We start from the raw sequence: 21,628 nt of genomic DNA, 5'->3' as shown, positions 1-21,628 counted from the left end.
TACTCCCAGCGCCTGCTGTCTTGCCAAATGCAATGAGGCTAACAGCAATTCATCCAAACCTCCAATACTGAGCCAAAATGAACCCTCTTTCTTTCTTTCTTTCTTTCTTTCTTTCTTTCTTTCTTTCTTTCTTTCTTTCTTTCTTTCTTTCTGAGACAGGGTTTCTCTGTGGCTTTGGAGCCTGTCCTGGAACTAGCTCTGTAGACTAGGCTGGTCTTGAACTCACAGAGATCCGCCCGCCTCTGCCTCCCGAGTGCTGGGATTAAAGGCGTGCGCCACCATCGCCCAGCTTGAACCCTCTTTCTTATTGCAGGGACTGGTTACAGTAACAGAAAGCTGACTCAGGCAACTGACCATGCTCATGTGGGGTTTCTGTGTCACCTCAAGGGGGAGAACTCAGTTCCTTCTGTCTCAGCTACGGCCAATACTGCCTTTGCAGGACCTCTTCTCTCCCGGACATGTGTTGTAGCCACAGATGGCCCAGCTCCCAGTGGGTCAGAGGCCCAATGGCAGTCAGCCCTCATTTACAGCTACGGAACAAGCTGGTCTGTAGTGTAGATCCCCGGGCTCATTGGTGGGATGCTAGCAGGCTTGTGGCAGCCCCGGAGGTGGACCTGAGAGGCAGCGGGGAGAGAGTCATTAAAGTTTCCTGGGTTAGTAGAGCTTGCACAAGGACAGCAAACTTCACCTTGCTTGGCGGCACTCACTGCTAGCTTCCTTTGTTAAAACCAGGCCTTGGAAAGTGATTTGATTTTTGTGGTGCCGTCATTATTGCCTGGGGTTTAGACTTAGATCGATTGATCTATCTATCTATCTATCTATCTATCTATCTATCTATCTATCCATCCATCGTCTATCATCTGTCTATCTTCTATCTATCCACCATCTATCATCTGTCTATTATCTATCTATCTACCCATCTTCTATCATGTCTGTCTATCTATCTATCATCTATCTATCCATCATCTATCCATCATCTATCATCTATCTATCTATATCTATCTATCTATCTATCTATCATCATCATCATCATCATCTATCTATCATCTGTCTATCTATCCATCATCTATCATCTATCTCTATCTATCTATCATCATCTATCATCTGTCTATCATCTGTCTGTCTATCTATCATCTATCTATCTATCTATCTATCTATCATCTATCTATCATCTGTCTGTCTATCTATCCATCATCTATCATCTATCTCTATCTATCTATCATCATCTATCATCTGTCTATCATCTGTCTGTCTATCTATCATCTATCTATCTATCTATCTATCTATCTTCTATCTATCTATCAATCATCTATCTATCATCTATCTATCATCTGTCTGTCTATCTATCATCTATCTATCTATCTATCTATCTATCTTCTATCTATCTATCAATCATCTATCTATCATCTATCTATCATCTGTCTATCTATCTATCTATCTATCTATCTATCTATCTATCTATCTATCTATCTATCTATCTATCTATCATCTATCTGTCTACCCACCCATCATCTATCATCTATCTATCTATCTATCTATCTATCTATCTATCTATCTATCTATCTATCTATCTAGGTTTTTCAAGACAGGGTTTCTCTCTTTCCCTCTCCCTCTCCCTCCCTTTCTTCTTTCCTTTCGGGTTTTTCAAGAAGGGTTTCCCTGTGGAGCCCTGGCTATCCTGAAAGTCACTCTGTAGACCAGGCTGGCCTTAAACTCAGAGATCCGCCTGCCTCTGCCTCCGAAGTACTGGGATTAAAGGCGTGTGCCACCACTGCCCAGCTAGAGTTAAACTTCTTATGGGGCTTGTCTTTGGCACTGAGTTGCAGTTGATTGTGATCTGTGTTTTGGAAGAGGACAGTAAATGTTTACTTGATCTCCAAATAGTCGGGGTGCAAAGCGAAGCAAGTTAGAAGCTAATCAAGAATCGTGTGTGGATAGAAAGTTGATCTGGAAAACCTTCCATTCATTCTCGTGTCGGGAAAGCGTGATTCTTTTCCTCAGAGCGTGAGAAGTGTAAACAAAAGCCAGGTGGGTGTTCCCAGCTTCCTCACATATGAACCCGAGTTTCGATGGAGGGTATTTTATGATAGAAAGCACAGTCTTCAGAGGAGACGCCTTCCAGCACCGCCCGGTCCTGATGCCACCCTTGGTTAAGTCAGTTACTAATTCCTTCAGACTATGGAAGCTCCCAAGCAGCACGAAACTTCAGAAAACTGCATTTTCTGATAATGTTAATGACCGCGCACACAGGGTTAGGGGTGTGTTTGTGTGTTTGGTTTTTTTACTGTGCAACCCTTTAAATATTTTGCCAACTAAAAAACATTAGAAAGCTTGTATCAGGGTCGTCGGAGGAAAAGGATTCTTCGGTAGCCCCCTTGCCTTTCTTCAATCTCGACAGGGTAAGGATATATGCACGGTAGAAGACCTTACCCCTCTTTGTCCCCAGAACTGTTCTATACCCCACTTCCCAGTACCAGACTCTGTGACCTCAGGCAAGAGGGCCTAGTGCCCTACCCTGACAGGTGTGGCTAATCATGCCCTGGCTTACAGGTAAGGGTTGAGGTCCAGAGCAGTTAGGTTAACTGTTCCTCTGCCTCGCCCAGCCCTCAGGGTGACTGGGAGCAGGTGCTGCCCCGAGCTTTCCTGGCGGAGCAGAGCTTGCTGCTGGGCAGTGTACTGCTGCTCTTGTGTTTACTCTTGCTCCAGAACAGACAGGGATTCTGGAAGCTGGCATTTACCAGGGCTTCCTTTGCTTTTGGGATCAAGAGGCTTCTGCAGTGTGTACATTACTGTGAATTAAGATTAGTGGCCACTTTAACAGATTAAATTTGCCCTGTGGTCAGATTTATTAAAGAGTGTATGTTTCTTGGAAGACTTGCCTTCAGCTGAGTACCAGTGTTTGTGGGCTTACTTCGGGGCTAACATGTGAGCTGAAAAGGGTGAAAATCCCCAAACCTGGGTAAGAAGTGTTTACGTTTCTCTCAGGAGAGCCAACACGCTACACGCCGTCTATAGGCCTGGCCTGCTCACAGTCCTGCACTGCGGCATGTACCAGCCTACTAATGTAATTTATTCCCCTTGGGGAAATGTGGTTTCATGTGCTGTGTGTTGGTGTCACTGAAACCTTGTTTTAAGAGGAAAATAGCAATTAATGTTTGGAAATAGGAAATAGCTTTACAAATTTGTGGTGGAAGAGACCCAATAAAAATGACTATCCGGCATTCCCCGGAAGGTGAGCATTAGTTTATAAATGGTGTTTTCTGTCTGGGGGTCTTACGGCTTCTGATGTGTACTCTGGCCACAAACAGAGCCAGGCATGGGAGATAGGGCTACTGCTTGGAAGAGAGCAATGGCACAGCCACCCAGGCCTGCATCTGTGTCTTCCCGAGGACAGGTGGCCGAGGTCGGGGGCCTGTTTGGTCAGATGAGGCCAAGTCTGTGTCACTGCTGCTATTGTTCCCCTGCTGGGAGGTGACAGGTGGAGGAGCCAGCTTGAGAAAGCCGGGGTTAATCTGTAACTCTCGGTTTGCTGGCTTGCACGCATGAACGTCTCAGCTCATTGTTTTAACAGACAAAGGGCCATGGCTAAGGCGGCCTGCTTTAGGATTGAGTTTGTCTTTAGCGTCACTGGGGAGACTGAGCCATCCAAGTTAAAGTGCTTGTGTGTGAGAACAGCTTCACCGTGGGATTGGGGACTTCGGGTTTGCATGGGAGAGCTCTTTACAGTGAGGTATTTCTGTGGAGCCACGGCGTGTGTACATTTAACCCAGAGCGTTGACCTGTTCAGATGTGTGCGTGCGGTTCAGAGCTGGAGAAGTGAAGAGGAAACCTCCCTGGCCCTGCTTAGCCGCCCAGTACAGGCAGAGTGTGCCTTGAAGCAGGAATTCTTCAGCGCTGGTGCTATTGCCGTTTACATTGGGTCATTCTTTGTTGTGGGTGCCCTCCTGTACATTCGGGGTGTTTAACCCTATCCTTGGCCTCTGCCAGGAGGCAGGACCCCGTCCCCCAGCTGGGATGCCATGAGGTGTCTGCAGACATTGCTGACAGAGTTTGTCCTTGAGAGGGAAGGAGAGCTTTCCAGGTTGAGGACCACTGTGCTGCCTTATGAAACACACTTTACAAATTCCTACCATATATGGATCTGGTTTTAAGGAACAGTTTTCTATTAGTTGCTGGACCCTGAGGGCTTTTCAAAAAATTGGGTTGTGTTAGTTTGACCCATTTGACAATGCTAGGTTTGATGCAGGAAAAGTGAAGGAGTCTTCCCCTTTTTCCCTTCAGCTTGAAACCAGAGATCTATTTTCGTCCTTTCCCTCCCTCCCTCCCTCCCTCCCTCCCTCCCTCCCTCCCTCCCTCCTCTCCCTTTCTCCCTCTCTCCCCTCCTCCCTATTTCCCTCTCTCTTTCCCTCCCTCCTTCCCTCTCTCTTCCTCCTTCCCTCCCTCCTTCTCTCCCTCCCTCCCTCCCTTCCTCACTATTTCCCTCTCTCTCTCCCTCCCTCCCTCCCTCCCTTCCTTCCTCCTTTTCTCTCTCCTTCTCTACCTCCCTGCCTCTCATCCTTCCTTCCTCCCTCCCAGGGTCTCATGTGGCTCGGTGCCTCAGACTCACGGACTCACTATGTGGCTGATGATGACTTTGAACTTCATATCTTCTTGCCCTGACTTTCCAAGTACTAGGGTTTACAGGGCTGCGCCACCATGTTTGGTTTGTGCAGAGCTGGAGTAGAACCCGGGACTTCGTGTTTGGTAGGCGTCTTGATATTCTTTGGCTCTCCTTTGCCCTTCATTCGGATGGTTGGCACAGGGCTGTCTCTGGTCTCTTTCTTCCTGGCATCACCCCCAGGGCTTTTGGAAAGAGAATAGGAACTGTTCTCCCCAAGACTGTGGAGATCAGGAACACAATCCCTGCTCACACGTTGTTCCTGCAGTGTTGGTGCTGCCCTCACCCACGATGGAAGGAAGTCAAGATCCGTCTGCAGCATGTGCCGGAGGAAGCCTTGATCTTGTTTATAAACTGTGGCTGGCTGAGATAAAACAAGTTAGTGGGATCAAGTGGCTGAAATCCCAGGCTTAGGAGCCTCTCTGCTCTAACATTTATCAGCTGAGAGGTCTCTGGGAAATTATGGAACGTCTCCTTGCTTCTGTTCCCCCACCCGAAAACTGGAGGCTTGCTGTTCCTCCTGGGTCTCTATGACCATCATGCTATGTATGTTTCTATGAAGATCATGCTATGTGTGTTTCTATGAAAATCATGCCATGTATGTTTCTATGAAGATCATGCTACGTGCGTTTCTATGATGATCATGGTATGTATGTTTCTACGATGATAGCATGTTATATCTCTGAAGATCATGCCATGCCATGTATGTTTTTATGAGATCATGCCATGTATGTCTCTGTTTTAGTGGTTACTTTTTTTTGGTCAGACACCACCTAAGTGGTGTCTTGTTTTGTTCTCCCCTATTACAAATCATCTCATCATTTCCCTCCTTTTTCTCAGTATGACCTGCAATGATGCCTGTGAGAGCAACACAGACTCCATCATAAATAAGTTCAGATGTAGCAAAGTCACTTTACATTCTGATGACTTTGGTATGTCCATGGAGATGACAGGTCTGGGTGCCAGGCCCTTTGAGGGACCTTTGTGTATATCTTAGACTTGGTTTCCCAGTCCCAGACATGGGGCTTAGAAGTGGACTCCTTTCCTTCCAAGTGAGCGAGCTTCCCCCAAAGGCTCAGATGCTTAGTGTATAGGTGACACTGTCCCACTTCTCTGACACCCAGTGGAGGCCAGAGAAGGTGGGGCAGCTATTCTAGATTGATGTCTAGGGCATGCTCAAGGGACCATCTGGAAATTATTTTGAGTGTGCAAGTTCTCAGGCGGACCAGACCCGGTTAGGCTTCCCCAGGCCATTGAGGACAGCTGGCAGAGGTCCAAGGATCAATGGTGCAGATAAATGGAGTCTTTTCAACTTGGAGGTAGGCATGCACCGCAAAGGCTGTCCCGAGTTCAGTCCTCAGGACCTGCATGGTAGAAAGAGCGAGCCAGTTGCTGCGGGTCACCCTGTCTGTGCTCTTCACATGTGTGCTGTGGGCACACATATACAAACACACGCATACACATAAAATAAATTTTAAAAAGAAGTAATAAAAGGTGTAGGTAAACCCCACCACACACTGACAATACTGGCACTCAAATCAAACATTGTCTCTAAGGCCTGTTCTTCAGCACTGTGGGGTTCTCCTGTGCTCTTTAGCATTGTGGGGTTCTCCTATGTTCTTCAGCACTGTGGGGTTCTCCTGTGCTCTTTAGCATTGTGGGGTTCTCCTATGTTCTTCAGTACTGTGTGTTCAGTACTGTGGGGTTCTCCTATGTTCTTCAGCACTGTGGGGTTCTCCTGTGTTCTTCAGCACTGTGGGGTTCTCCTATGTTCTTCAGCACTGTGGGGTTCTCCTATGTTCTTCAGCACTGTGGGGTTCTCCTGTGTTCTTCAGCACTGTGGGGTTCTCCTATGTTCTTCAGCACTGTGGGGTTCTCCTATGTTCTTCAGCACTGTGGGGGTTCTCCTGTGCTCTTCAGCACTGTGGGTTTCTCCTGTTCTTCAACAGTGTGGGGTTCTCCTGTGCTCTTCAGCACTGTGGGGTTCTCCTGTGTTCTTTAGCACTGTGGGGTTCTCCTATGTTCTTTAGCACTGTGGGGTTCTCCTGTTCTTCAACAGTGTGGGGTTCTCCTGTGTTCTTCAGCACTGTGGAGTTCTCCTGTGTTCTTCAGCACTGTGGGGTTCTCCTGTGTTCTTCAGCACTGTGGGGTTCTCCTGTGTTCCTCAGCACTGTGGGGTTCTTCTGTGTTCCTCAGCACTGTGGGGTTCTCCTATGTTCTTCAGCACTGTGGGGTTCTCCTGTGTTCTTCAGCACTGAGGGGTTCTCCTATGTTCTTCAGCACTGTGGGGTTCTCCTATGTTCTTCAGCACTGTGGGGTTCTCCTATGTTCCTCAGCACTGAGGGGTTCTCCTGTGCTCTTCAGTCAACAGTTTGTTAACAGAAGGCTGGGAAAAGGAGGCATGACCTCTGCCCTTTGGGTGTACCTGGGAAAGATCTTAAGAACTAAAATTGTCTTCTGTGCACAGCTGCCCTCCCATGGAGACCTTTGTCCCCTGTTGCTTCTTGTCTGCAGACATGCACATATTGGAGCTCACTGGGGAGAGCGGTCAGTAAGTTGCCTGTCCTCGGGCTCTTAGTGAGTCAGCCCAGGCCATTATGAAAGTCGCTCTTCCCTCCCTCCACCCAGCCCTTTCTCATTAGATCATAATCTCGGTGAACCGCAGCCAGCCTTAGGGCTCCTTAAGAAGTGCAGCTTGGAGTCCAGTACCTTCCAGACAGCTGTGGGCACCGGCTTTCTTTCTTAGGGCCAGTTTCCCAGGAGTCATTCTGGGTGCAGGGCAAGGGGAGACAGCCTCTGTGAAGAGGAAATGTGCCACGGGTAGGTGGTTGATGGCTAGGAGTTTACTCTTTCGGTCAAATTATTTTTGTTGCTGTTAAAAATTAATTTTAATAATTGCTTTTGGATCAAGCTGCTGAATAATTGAGCCAACTTTTCATGCCCAATGAACTTTTATAGCAAATGCCCCCCTCTTTATGGGGTTATTATGAGGATGGCGTTTGTAAAGCACTGTAACTGTGACAGGAAGGCTCCAGATAAGCAGGGGTCGTGTTTTCAGAGTTCTGGAGGAAGGATTACACAGTGGCCAATCAGGTGAGAGATGCCAATCACTGTCGGCTGTGGTGATTTGCTGCTGTGGCTTGCTTCCTGCTTTGGAATTCTAAAGAGACATTGCATGCAAAAGCTCGGGTAATGATTTTCATAACATTACCCAATTAATTATGAGAAGTCTTTGACTCTGTGAGTAAGCTTGTTCACAGTGTGGAAGTTCGAGTAGAAATCGATGGTTGGAAATTCACGGCTGTGACTTGGGTTAATTTGCTTGTTAGTGGTAGAATGCTATCACGTTTTATTTTAAAGTCAAATGCTGCATGATCTCACTTCAAAAATGTTTATTAGATTTCTTTGTGTGTGTGTATATATATGTATATATGGTTATGTATGTGGCATGGCACACACATGTGGAGGTCAGAGAACAGACTGGGGATTTAGTTTTCTTCTTCCACAATGTGGGTCTCCTTGGTCGAACTCCAGATTGAACTCAGACTTGGTGGCAAGTGAGGGCCACCTCACTGACCCATGTGTAGTTCAGGTTGGCAGCAAACTCCTTATCCTCCTGCCTCAGCATCTTCAGCATGTCTTAACTGATGTACGCCACCACCACTGATTGGTCTTTTATTATGTGTGGTTTTTTTTGTTGTTGTTGTTGTTGGTGTTTTTTTTGCCTGCTCTCGTTTGTCTTTGGAGAAAAAAACAAATTTCTAAAGATAAAGGAGAGTTGCCTTGTTGCTCCAGAAAGCAGTTCATTCCTCAGGAAAGGCCCACCATACTGTGGACTGTGGGCTTTCCACGAGTGAAGCTGGTCGCTTTTCTGTGCATGCCCTGAAAGCCTGGCTTTATTGCGTGTGGGAAAACGGAATTAGAAAGACTCTCTTTGTGGCTCTGGCATATCCTGAGTTTTTGCAGTGGATTTTGAGTGAAGCTTAGGGTTTGAGCTCCCATGATCCCTTGAATACACAGCAACTGTCAGCTTTATTAAAAAGATAAGTTAGACCATAAATCAGACAATAGCTACTTCCTTCGTATCTTGTGATCTTTCCCCATCACTAGGAGAAAGTCCAAACTCACTGTCAAGACACGCGGTATGATCTGGTTTTGCCCACTTCCCCAACCTTATTCATAAGCGTTCCTCTTCTCATTCTCTTCCAGCCTTGAGGCCCCTTTGCAGGCCCTTGGCCCCATGATCTTACCTCTCAGGACTTCCACAGACATCTGTGTTCCTGGCACTTGGGCCTCTGGCAGGGTATGGGACAATTTGAGATCACCTGCTAGCACTCTGCCAAGTCGGTTATGGAGAAAGTAGCCAGGAATGCTCATGGGCCAGACGGTAATGCGACCGTGCCAGAACCCAGAGGCAGACGTGGTTAGAAAAGAGGTCCAAGAGGAGTTCTGTGTTGACAGCCCTTCTCTCACCCACAATCTGTGTGGATCTTGCCTGCTCTGCTCAGTCCTTCAGCCAGGCCATAGTTCACAGCTCTCTGGTCAAATGTGCTGCCTTGGGCTAGTGGGCTCTGGTCTTGGAAGGTAGGAAAGATATTGTTCTGCCTTGCGGAGAGGGCTCTGGTGTATGTTTGATTTGAGTCTTAAGAGAATGGATACCTCTTCCATTTGTTTGTTTGCTCATAGAAATTAATTAACTTTGCCCCCCCATGGGATTGCAATGGGATTACAAATTGTAATGGGATTGCAGCTGAATCAGAGCTGTACCTCTGTGTTGGGTTACTGTTTCCTCTGAGGATTGAAACAAGTCTGCAGGAAGCATTTTAAGCAGCAAAGTAAATAACAAAAATAGGCAGGAAGTTCCTGAAACGGACAAGATTCACTAGGCCCCTCCCTGCCAGAGTAAACAAGGAAGCTGAGAGTCGCCCTTAAACAGAAGGAAGTTGTGTGGTCAAGACTCCCAGGAGAGAAAAGCTGCCTGGAAGAGGCTTAGAACAACTGAGGACCTGGAGAGAACATTCTCCATCCTCCTGAGCTACCCACAGACTGTGCAGTGTGCTCCTGGTTCCATGTAAGCTGTCACCCTGTGATGGTTAATGTTATATTTAAAGTTTAGATTTACTATGCTGAGAGACCAAAAGGCAAAACTTAGCTCTAACATGTAGCTCGTACAGGCCGTACCCTAGCATCCCCCTTTCCCCTTTCTCCCAGAAATTGAAGACTATTCTTAAATTGACTGATCTTGTAAAAAATGTTCTAGCAAAATAGTGGCAGGTCATAAAACTAACTGCTGTTTCTGCTTTTGTAATCAAACTTGCTTACTCTGCTCAATGCCTAGGACAACCGCAAGACATATATGTTAAAATTAGACCCTGCCTACATGTAAACAGAACACATATAATCTTGTGGGTTTTGGCTTTATAAGCCTTGAACTGATATGACTAGCTGCTATATCTGGGAAGCAGTCCTGGTGCCATGGGCATTCGGCACCACTATTTAATAAATCCTCCTCTTATTCAACTTTATTCATGGTCATGGTGAATCTCTGAACAACCCCAAACCCATGACGACCCATGCTGGGGTGGTCCTTGGTGATGCAATCATCTTGGTGTACCTTCTACTCCTGTCAGTAACCCCACATCCACATTCCTATAAGTAACCCCAAGAAAATTGATTGGTTCTCCATGTTAGATTTTGGAGGTGTCTGGACTTGGATCTGCCATAGGTTTTCTCTTAGGGGTGAGTAGATTGTGTGTGTGTGTGTGTGTGTGTGTGTGTGTGTGTGTGTGTGTGTGTGTGTGTGTATGTGTGTGTGGTGTGTGTTGTATCTCCCCAGGAAAAATTCTGTCACAAAACACCCTGCTTCTGGCATTCGCAATAGAGTTAGTATTCACACAGAGTGTGCCTGTCTACTTGTGGTCTGAATCTATCTTTTTATCACCGCATATGTGTTGGGAAATTGTGTGGGCTCTGTATGAGACTTAAAACCACATTTTCCAGAATGCACAGGGCAGAAGCACAGAGGGCTGGGAAGGAGGAATGGGGAGCTGAGGGAGGGAATCAGAGTAGTGCTTTTCCTTGTTACTTGTCTGGACCGACTCTTGAGGCTCCTGGACGTCAGAGGGTCTGTTGATGGCACGCTGTGCCTACAGTGTGTTTGCGCTTAGATCATTAGTCCCTTTGCTCGGAATCTTATTTGCCACTGCCCCTTTCTCTTGGGATCTGTGGCAAATAAAGGGGGAAGGCTCCTCCCCCTTCCCCACCATCCTCTAGCCTCTAGTGTAGACCACTATTCTGGATCTAGAGACGACGCTTTGCTGCTGTGTGCTGTTTCCCCAGTGTTTGGTGGACTTGTGAGCTGCTCTCCAGACAGAGCCTTTCCTCATGACCTGCTTGGTATCTTGGGTTTTCCATAAGGTTTCATTCAATAACCACTGTCTACTCAGTGCCCTGTGTTGAGTTCAGAGGGCCCAGCAGGGCTTGAGGTATGGCCTTGCTGCTCTATCCTGTCCATTAGAGTCCCAGGGCTCATGCAAGGGAACTTACCTAGGCAGGGAAGCAGGCAGGGGCTGATGCCAGTAGGTTCAGGTAAGGTATAGGTGGATGCCACTCAGTCCTGATCTTGCCACTGCAGTCTGGGTAGGTGACTCTGGTCATGATAGGAAGGTCAGAGGTACTTGACAGGGGATCAGCCTACTTCCATTTGGGAGCTCCCGGAAGATGGTAGTGACTTTTGATAAAGAAAGAATGGCTGTGGGTGGGCCAGCAAGGTGGCTCGGTGGGCAAGAGAATTGGCTGCAGTGGCCTGGGGACTCGTGTAAAGCTGGACAGACAGAACAATTTCACCGGTTGTCCTCTCACCCGTGTGCTGTGGCACACCCCCCACATGTACACACGCACTCGCACACACAATAGCTGTTCTCCCCACAGAAAGATGAGTTTACACAAGGCAGTGTATCAGTGTATCCCAGTGTGCTTTCAAAGATCAAGTATCCCAAACCTCTTAGGTATTGCTTTTTTTGTCCTTTTCAAAGATCAGAGAAAATTTTTTTTGATAATTTTATAGCTCTGGTAGTTATAAACTAAAACTGTCTATCCAGTGTTTGTTTTTCTTACGTTGCCCTGGCATGCAGGGTTTTTTTTTTTCTAATTTTGATTCTAATTGTTCCATGAAGGTTGTATAATTAAAACAGTGCCCCCTTCAGTCTCTACTTTGGACAGTCTTTGCAATTCCATATTTTTCTTAAACTTTATTTAAGAGAACTTGGGGCAGTAAGAGTAGCCAATACTGCCCCATCATTGAATGGCAATTGTTAAACCCAATGCTGACCGGAAGTTTCTACATCACGTGTGTTCCCTAGCACTTACGAGGAAGCCCTACTTTTGTGGCCATCTCTGGTGCCTTCTAGAATGCTTTCTCCAGGCATTTCAGTCTGTGAGAATCGGCCCAGATCTGTGTGATTAATGACCCGGTGTCCCTCCTCTTTGAACTTTATCTCTTTGATCTCATTTGTCAGTCCCCGGGTGTCACCTGACACTTTTCACCAACCAGTTCACTGGGTCATTGCTTAACTTTCCTTGACACTTTCAGCCAGTGATAAGGATATCATGTATCTCCTTTAAAAGCCTTTTCACTGTGGGCTCTTTTACTGCCCAGGGTGATTTCATAGTAACATCCATTATGTGATACCTTTGTCTGGAAATTACACAGAGGGACCACGAATGGAGTTTGCCTGTTACAGGCTTCGCAACAAGACTGGGGTGCCTGTAGCTTTGGGAGGAGAAAAAACAAAAAAACAAAAAATACTGACAACTTGTTTTCTTTGCTAACTTACTTGGAAATATGGAGTTTTTCATTATTTAGTCTCATCAGGTAAAGTCTTCTTGGGAAGAGGGATTTTTCTTAGTAAATTTTGATTGACATGACTGGGCCTTCAGGGGGAAGGGACACAATGGCTAGTGAAGAGGACATTCTGGGATGAAATGAGAGCATGAGGTGGAAAGCAATCTAATGAAGAGAATCAAAGGCGCAACAAAGACACGGCATATTTTAATCTGTGTGTGTATGCGTGTGTGTTACACACCACACCATAAGGAATTCTAGGAATACACTTGTGTTCAATGATGTCTAGCTTTTAACCAGATTGTGACTTAATTTTAAATGTCCTTTGTTCGTGTGTCAGAATGGCGAAAAGAAATTGGTGAGAGGGTGCCTTAGGACCTTGGGTGTGATTGACATTTGAGAGAGGGCTTTGACAGCCTGTGCTGGGGCTGTTCCCTTGTTAGACCTGTAGCTGGGCAGCCTGAGGAACCAGAACGGCAGCGACTTCCAAGGGCGGTTGCTGCATGAAGTATTTGTTCAGCTGCATAGCGAAACGCCAGACTGGAGTCGTCTCCTGTGAGATGATTCACGTCCCCTGCAACAGCCAGATTTCCCCAGGGTCTGTGTTTGCTCATGGTAGGCCACGTGAAAATGCCCCTTTCAGGACACCAAGGTAGCATTTAATGAACTGTTCCATTAGTGCTGTTCAATAACTAACAATCCTAATGCAGCGAGTGGTATTTAATTACTGACTTTTTGAGCCACCCGGGAACCATTTAGTAATTACTGCTTCATTGTCATTTAATAAATTTCACTCTTGTACGTTAAATAGCACTGAGCAATAATTCACTGCCCGGTCCCCAGCGGCAAAAATAAGTTAACGCTTCTTGTAGAGATACGCATGTCAGACCAGATGGCCACTTACTCACTGACAGGGTAGAGGTGCAGTTTAATCTTTGGGATCAGGGGGCCCAGACTTTCAGATTTCATTGAGCAGTTTAACAAAATGCTCACAGACTGACAAAGGGTTCTTTACTTAAGTTTGCCAAGTTTTATTTTTCTTAAAAAACTTACCTCAGGAACACTTTGTCTGGGGACTGTGGCTGTTCAACAAGCCTCACTTGAATTGAACTGTATTTTAGGCCAGACTTTTTGCTGGTGACAGATACTGAATCTTGCTATTCTTTCATAAGACCTTGTCCTGGAGATGCTAATTCTGTATGTGTTACTGGAGATGTTTTACATTGTGCTGGAATTGTGAAGATTAGATTGACAGTCTAGTTCACAGCTGCAGACTCTGGACTAGATCGTTTGGAGCCATGATTCATCTTTGGATTATATGAGATTCTAGGGGTTTCAAGATACAATGATGATTAACTCAAAGGTAATCGGTTTGTAGGTTGTGGTGTCCTCGTTACTGAGTTAACTGTTAACTGTTGTGACAAGTCAAAGAGATCATGGATCGGTGAGGATGACTGATTTTAAATTAACACTTTAAAGGCCTTCTTCTCTGTGGAATTGCCAGGTATGTGGACTTCCATCCAGTTCAGGACACAGAATGGCTGTGGGCTTGGTGATAAAGACATGAATATCCCCAAACTCTGGTCCTGGTGTAGCTTGAAGAACGGTGAAGGGAGAGTTGACAGCCTGTGCCTGTAAGACTGACCCCTGGGCTGGCCGATGCACCTGCTGTGCCATCTTTTCCTCAGACATGGGCATCCAGCTGAGTCTGGTCAGTGCCTCTGCCCTTGCCTCCCTCCTGCTGCCCAATAGCTTTTAGGTTGTCTGAATGCAGGGTGGCCTTGCAGAATGCCTGCCATTCAGCATGCCAGGAAAGTAGAGCCGTTCTTTGTAACACTGTCACTGAACTTCTTTCCTTCTTTGGAAATACAGTTTACGCCCTGGTATCGTGATTTGTGTGTGTAGGTTTAGGAGCTCACACAACATACACCGCTCTACAATAGGGCTGGAAAATCTCCTCTTTGGGAAGGAAGGGAAATATCTTGTGGTCTCTCTGATAAAGCAAAATTTAGCAAATGGCTTTTCAGGTACTGTGTGTGTGTGTGTGTGTGTGTGTGTGTGTGTGTGTACATGTGTGCATGTAGGGTATATTAGAATGTATACATGCTTGTGTGAACATGCATGAGACCACAGTTTGACATCAGTCTTTCTCAGTCTCTCTTCATCTTAATTTTGTACCTGGAGCTCACTGTCCCACTCAGTCTAGCTGACCAGCAAGGGATCCATTAGGCGTGTTGTTTGTGCAGGTTAATTTAGCCCTGGGCCAAACTACAAGACTGTAAACACATTGCTCAGACGTAAAGTTAAGTTCATCCTGGTAGGAAGTTCACCAACTCTTTAATCCCGGTGGTTTATTTAATGAGATGGTTTAGGATGGAGGGATTTAGAGCAACCCTAAATGCAGGGCTTAGGACCAACGTGAAGGATGACGGAAACACCTCCCGACTGTCGGAGCTGTGCACTGTCTTCTCCCCCAAGATGCAGCTGCCTTTCCTTGAAGGCCAGCCTCCTGGAAGCTGAGAACAACAGGTATTTCCCTGAATTCCTAGGAACCCATCTGTAGTCCCTGTTGACTTTTCCAGCCGGTTATTTTACAGGGCATCTTACCGCTTGGACAGTGGTGGACTGCGGCTGTTTCTGCCGTTGGTTTTGATGCTGTGTCTCTGTAGGAATAGCTGTTGTATCATTTTAAGTGGTGGGTGAAAACGGCAGCCTTTAAACGTCTTGCCGCCACTTCTGTAATTTGGCAGGCCATACATCTGCATTAACCACATTCTGCTCGTTTTGAACAGCTCATTTAGAGTTTCATATGTTATGTGTCATAGTGTGCTTAACTCTCCCCCCACCTTTGAACTTCTTCCAGACTGAGGCTGTCATGTCATCTACAAACCAGTTGCTTTTCCCCCTCTTTGGACCCCTCCTGGGAATATATCTCTCCAAAGAGGAGTCTGATTAAGGGTATGGACTCTTCTGTAGCTTTTGTTCCTTTCTGCTTCAAGAGTCCTCTAAGGAGGTAGAACAAGGAAGGAAAAACTCATCTGGAAGGAAAACAAATTGTCTTTGAGGTTGGCAACCTTTTATTGGAAAGAAAAATCGGGGGATTTTTAGGTCTCGGAATCAATTGTTTGCTGTGAGCTAATCAATAATTTAAGCAGTTCCGTGTAGTGGTTAAAAAGCTCAGGCTGTGGAGTTCAAATCTATTATTAACTGCCCCCGAGCCTCAGTTTCCATCATGGTAAGATGTGTGTGCCGCCACGTTCTGTAGATCCTGCTGAGGTTTAAATAAGATAACGTACTGTAAAGGAATCGATAGATTGGCATGAAGTCTAGCTCACAGTCAGCTCTCATCAATCAGAGCCGGGAGATCTGTTCTGGCTGGGGCCCCATGGCATTAGGCCTCAGAGTCTGGCTTTATACAGCATCGAGTCCTCTCAGTGTCCGCTGAACTTTGGGTCTGAGTTGCTCTACCCAGGACGAGTTCTCAGGCTTGTGTGTGAGTTAATACTGATTGATGGTCTGTGCGCTTTATGAGCCAGGCAGACTCCCCTACAGAGAAGTGGTTTTCCTATAAGAACAGAGATAAGGATGAAACCTAGTAAGAGTGTCAGCCAGGTCTGTGTAGCAAACATGCCACACTCACCAGGTTGTTTTATTTGGGTAAAAACAAAATGGAGGCTCGAAGCCTGCAGTGATGGTGCACGCCTTTAAATCCAGTACTCAGGAGGCAGAGGCAGGCAGATCTCTGTGAATTCAAGGCCAGCCTGGTCAATAGAGTGAGTTCTAGGACAGCCAAAGATACACAGAGAAACCCTGTCTCAAAAAAAACTGAAAGAAGAGGGGGCTTGAAAAGTATGTATTTATTTCAACCATGTTATTTTATTAGCTTAAATCAAATGTTTCTTTAAGGAGCTGGACGACTGTCTCAGGCGTCGAGAGACTTGTTGCTCTTCCAGAGAACCTGGGTTTGGTTCCCAGCACCCATGCAAGTGGCTCACACTGCCCAGATCTGACACCCTCTTCTGGCCTCCAGGTGCCCCTGCACACAAGTTGGCATACACTCACACAGATACACACCTATGTACATAAATATGAAATCAACGTAGACCTAAAAACAGTCTCTACAGAAGATGATAGGCCATGAATCTTCAGCGACTTGGGTTTGTAAATGCTGCAGTTTTTGCTTGCCTGTCACAGTAACAGAAATCTTGGGACCATAATTCTGAGAGGCCTAAGAAGCTTTAATTCCTTTCCTTCCTTCGTTGCCAACATCATCCCATGTAACTGTAGGTGTGTGTCTCCATCAGTGACATGATACTTCTTAGAATGCATGTCAGATGTATTTCCCTCTTCTGGAAACTTCAGTGGACCTTCTTAAATGTCACAATGCATTTCATAAGCATTTGGAGTGAAGAGGCTACAGTTGTGTCTGGCTTTTCCTGCAGTCACATATGTACGATTTGTTTTATGTGTGATGTTCGCCTGCATTGTGAAAACGCACCACAGATATTCCTTGTGTCTATGTAGACCCCCTGGAGCTGATGGCTCGTGTTTTGAGCCATCATGTGGGTGCTTGGAATCTAACCAGAGTCCTCTGCGGTGCGAGCAGTGCTCTTAACCACTCCTCCATCTCTCAGGCCTCAGTAGTAGCATAATTTTAAAGTCAGTTTTTAATTTTTTTGGCTTTAAGGAAAGTTTCTCCATATCCCTTTTCTGCTCATGTTGAGGCCTAGCCTTGATATTTATGATTGTTAGATGATGTTTAAGACTACAGCTGAGTTTCCATTCATGGATGAACTTATGATCTGAGGGAAGTGCCTTTCCCCTGGTAAGATTGAAAGGCTGGAGTAGGCGTTCCCACCGGACCTCCACTACACAGCTCCTCTGGCTTCTCTCCCCTCCCCCAGCCAGTTAGCTGTTGGCTCGATGAGAATGTGGCCAGCGAGGACTTTCTTGTATGTGGTCCAGCCCTGCTGTATGTGTGTGAAGAGGTGGAAGGCTTTTCTCCTCTCCTAGTGCGGCTGGATCCAGGGGTGGTGCACTTGCTACACAGGTGTGCTTGATCTACCTAGATGTAGTCTATACCTGTTTACTGTGAAGCGTATCTATTTTCCCTTGAAAGATCTACCAACTCATAGGAGCCCTCAGCATCATGAATTCACAGTGAGAGAGGACCTATACCAGGCAGGGGGATTCTGTCAACGCTCCATGACTCTAAATTCTTGGTCCCACCTGCCCGGAGACCTGCCTTTTCGTCTGCGCTCTTGTGAACATGGCCGAGCCATCTCAGCTCGAAGCTGTCTGTTCTTTCGCATCATCACCATCACAGATTCAGGGCTCCAGGTGTTAATCATTCTCCAGGAACGTCTCCTTTCATTGCTAGGCCAAATGGTCGGAATTGTTTTCCTGAACTGTCTTTTCACAGTTTCTCCTCTGAGGATTCCCTGCCTGCTGATCTCTCAGACTCCGGTGCCCTCCTGACCTGCAGGGTCATTGTGATGTAGACTTGGAGACTTGAAACAAATGGCAAACTTGCTGGACTGGGCAGAAGATTTAAATATGATTTCCTTTTACTTTCTAGTATCTTCAAAGTTGGAGTGTGTTTTTCTTTTTTTAGTGGCTAATTTGATTTCAGACACAGGCCAAAATAAAACCTTGGCCTGGTTATCTACTATTTTTGTTCCATTGTGGAAAGTCTTTTCTCAGCCAGAGCATGGGCTTTAGTTAGCAGCTTCCTACCACCAGTAGGGCAGGCACGGGTGTTGGGAGCACTGGTTAGTTCTTTGGGTCCTTGAGAACCTTTGGGTTTGAAGCTTGAAAGTCGGCAAGTGGAGGAGTTACCTTTTGATCCAGATTGTCCCCCAACCCGGTCCTGAAACTTTTGATTGTCCCTTCGCTGAAGCTTTGCTATGGCACTGGGAGGATCACATGACATAGTCATGTTTGATCATTTAATGTGTGTGTGTGTGTGTGTGTGTGTGTGTGTGTGTGTGTGTGTGTATTTAAAAGATTCAAGGTGAAAATGAGTTGGGAATTTAGCAGGTGCCAAAGCCTGAGTCTGTTATAGTAACTTCCCCACGTGAATGGATGACTGTCCCCTGCTTCCTTGAGGTGGCTTTGAAGACTGTGGTTTCTACCTTATTCATCTATGTGAATGGGTGGTGGTGCAGAGGCCACCGCTCATGATTTTGGTGCTCACTGATAGATTTCTTTTGGACAGGAGTTTTGCTCAAGACAGTCACTTTATCTTGTCTCTTCTGGTTCCCAAAAGAACTCTTGAAATCACCAATAATTAGGAGACAGTTTGAAAAACCTTGGATCTTAGGGGACAGGATAGTTACACATGCAGACATTTGTGTCCCATTGTAACCACTTTTATCTTTCATGTCATTTCCTGTGCCAGGCCACAACCAGGCCAAGTCTCAAGGTTGGGCAGGGAGACTTGAAGCTAGTTACTCATTTCAGCTTTGAACATACAAGCAGGGTCTGTAGGGAGACATGATAGTCTGGCTTTTATTTTCTTTTTGAGGAGGTCTCTCATGAGCCTGCAGTAATCCTCCTGCGTCATCCTCTTGAATAGCTGGAACTACATATGTGTACTAGTGTAACCTCTGGTCACATAGTGTAGGGTCCCTGGTCTTAGACAGTATTTATTCTGTAAGACTAAGTCGGGATTACCTCAAGGGATCCATGTACTTATCAGCGTTATTCAAAAGTTGGCTTGCGTCTTTGTTTTGCTTGTGGTTGTCAAGTTCTAGTGAGTAACTACCTCATTAGTAAGCCCCGCATCCTGGAAGTTGATTCACTGTGTTTGGGATGAGGGGGGTAGAACGTAGGTGCCTCTGTGTATTTAACAAGGTTGCCTGGTGATACGAATGCATCTTGAACCTGGGGCCCCTGCAGTCCTTCACATACGGCTAGAGTTCAGAGCCCATGCTGCCGTTCACCTAAGTCCTTCCTCTCTGACACCACAGTGCACGTTTGCCAAGAGGTCCGTGGGTAAATTGCCCTTGTTTTCCTGCCTTTACTTCTCCTTTACTCTATACTTTTAGGAGAGAGGTGGGTGGAGGAGGAAAAATTATTTACAGAACGTTCTTCTTTCCCAAGCTTCTACCCCTGCCTCCTCTGACCGTACATACTGTGGGGCCATTCTACTTGGCGATGCACTCAGATCCATTGTATGCACATTTTGGGGGGAATGAAAATGATAAGATTTTTATTCAGTATATTGCTCCCATTCTCAGTTTCCCTGGGAGGAAACGGAAGAGATGTGGCGTCCACGGAGGTGCTTGGATTCCTCTCCCTGCCTGCTGTCACCTCAGGCACACTTGGCCTTGATCTCTGGGGTGGGATCATCTGTGAGTTTCTCAAATTCCATGGATGATTGCCAGATGTAAACCACGGCCCAGTCGCCGCCGGCAGATTAGTCACAAAATTATTGTTTGTGTCAAAGTCTCGCGTGCGGTTTATTTAGCTAATGGTTTTGAATTTAATTCTCTTACACGTTTAAATTCGTTTCATATGAATTGACAAGCTGTGGATCAAGACAACTTAGGCTCACTTAATTCTTGTAGTCTAACAAGAAGACAGCCAACTTGAGAGTCGAGCCATCAGCATTGTGGTAAGAGGAACTCCCAGTTGCTGTGCTTTGTGTCTTAGAACGATGTCTGCCTAGCGTCATGTACTGTCTGAGATCTTCTTCCAGCTGCTGGATTGCTACATAGAGTCAAGGATTACGGGAAGGAGGGGGTCTTTGGGCAGTTTGGGATTGGTATGTGACACATACATGCAATCAGAATTGGAATGATTCGAGAGGAATCACGCGGTTTACCTAAGAAAGGGCCCTCGGGATCCCCGTGTCTCACTTGGTTAGGTCATGTGTATTCGGTGGCCAGAGTTGGATGGGCTTGTGTTTCCCGCAAGCCCCGTCTTTATCTTTCTTGAGAAGTAATCTATACCTGCAAAGATTCCAAATTCAATTTTAAATGACTCCTGCTTGACTTTTACTGGAGTCATAATGCATTTTGGAAGGACAGATGTGTGATCACGTGTCAATGATCATTTGCTGTAGCCTCTATAATCCAGGTTTTCAGTTTGGAACGGCCACAGGGGACTGCCTTTGCTGCGTTTTTAACGGATGAAAGAATGCTTCAGCCTTTGTGTCTGATACAATCAGGAACAAATTTCCTTTAAATCTACAAATAAAAGAAATATTGCTCTCTGTCACTGCTGTCCCTTTAAGCCCCCTTTCACCCAGACCCCTCCTTGTCAGAACTGCTCGCGGTTTAAGATTCTTCTCTGACTTCTCCTTGTCAAGAATTCCCTCCAAAGAGAGATTATCCAAAGAAGAAAGAACGGCATAGATTTCCCTTGGTGCTGTCCTGGGCAGTCAGGAGTTCGTGTGTCTTGTCACCTGTTGTGGGGACCCCTTCCACAAAGATGGAGAGGGTTTCGGGGTTCCTGGTGGCACAAATCTGTCCACTCACCCTGTTCAAGGTGCTTCCAGTACTGACGCAGCGTCAACTGCATTTGACTGGGTGCTCTGGCCTCAGCCCAATACGTGACTCACTCTTCCAGACGTTCAGTTTGTGTTGCTATAGTTGAAGCTTTCTGTAAGGAAAATAGAAAAGCCTTCTGTAAAAATACAGTCCCTCCTCAGGAAGGAGAATCCCTGTGTCCTGACTGGAGGCTGGATGTCTCCTTATGGCTCCCCCCCCGCCCCGCCCTCGCCTTAGATCCTGGTTTGAAGTGGGTCTGGAAAACATCCATCAGTTCATGTTTAGATGGTGCTGCTAATTATTTGTATATTTTGAATGAGAACTCAAAAGACACCGGTAGGAAGTTTTTTTCTCTGGTGTCCGAGAGAGAACAGTTGGTGAGGGGATAGGTTGGGAGGGCCTGTCAGCCTGCTCCACACTGAGGAAGAGGAAGCAGCCCAGAGCCAGACCCCACTCAGCAGGCTGACCTCATCAGCTGGCTTTTCTCTGCCGTTTAGATGTGACATGAAATTTATATTCCTTTTTGGAGGCTGCCCATTCTATACGTGATTTAGTAATTTTGGAATGTTTGGCTTCCTAGACTCAAAACAGACTCTGGTAAAATGTCAGGTTTTTTTATTGTCTTTAACTTTT

The 21,628-nt window shown here is 46.1% G+C and overlaps 1 protein-coding gene across 2 annotated transcripts in view; it reads left to right on the top strand.

Moving 5' to 3' along the window:
* Lhfpl2 (LHFPL tetraspan subfamily member 2) overlaps positions 1-21,628 on the top strand; it is a 147,513-nt gene that overhangs the window by 18,850 nt on the left and 107,035 nt on the right. Inside the window, exon 1 of one of the 2 annotated variants that reach the window (XM_075976299.1) lies at positions 20,097-20,118. The exons of the other annotated variant lie outside the window; for it this stretch is intronic. The gene's annotated coding sequence lies outside the window, so the exon portion shown is untranslated. Of the gene's footprint in view, positions 1-20,096; positions 20,119-21,628 lie in introns of those variants that run through there. 2 annotated transcript variants of the gene reach the window in all.

Source organism: Microtus pennsylvanicus, chromosome 6 (genome assembly GCF_037038515.1).
Source record: "Microtus pennsylvanicus isolate mMicPen1 chromosome 6, mMicPen1.hap1, whole genome shotgun sequence".
NCBI classification, from domain to species: domain Eukaryota; kingdom Metazoa; phylum Chordata; class Mammalia; order Rodentia; family Cricetidae; genus Microtus; species Microtus pennsylvanicus.
Note: the sequence above shows the minus strand (reverse complement) of the source record. Positions and strands in the feature narration are given on the sequence as shown.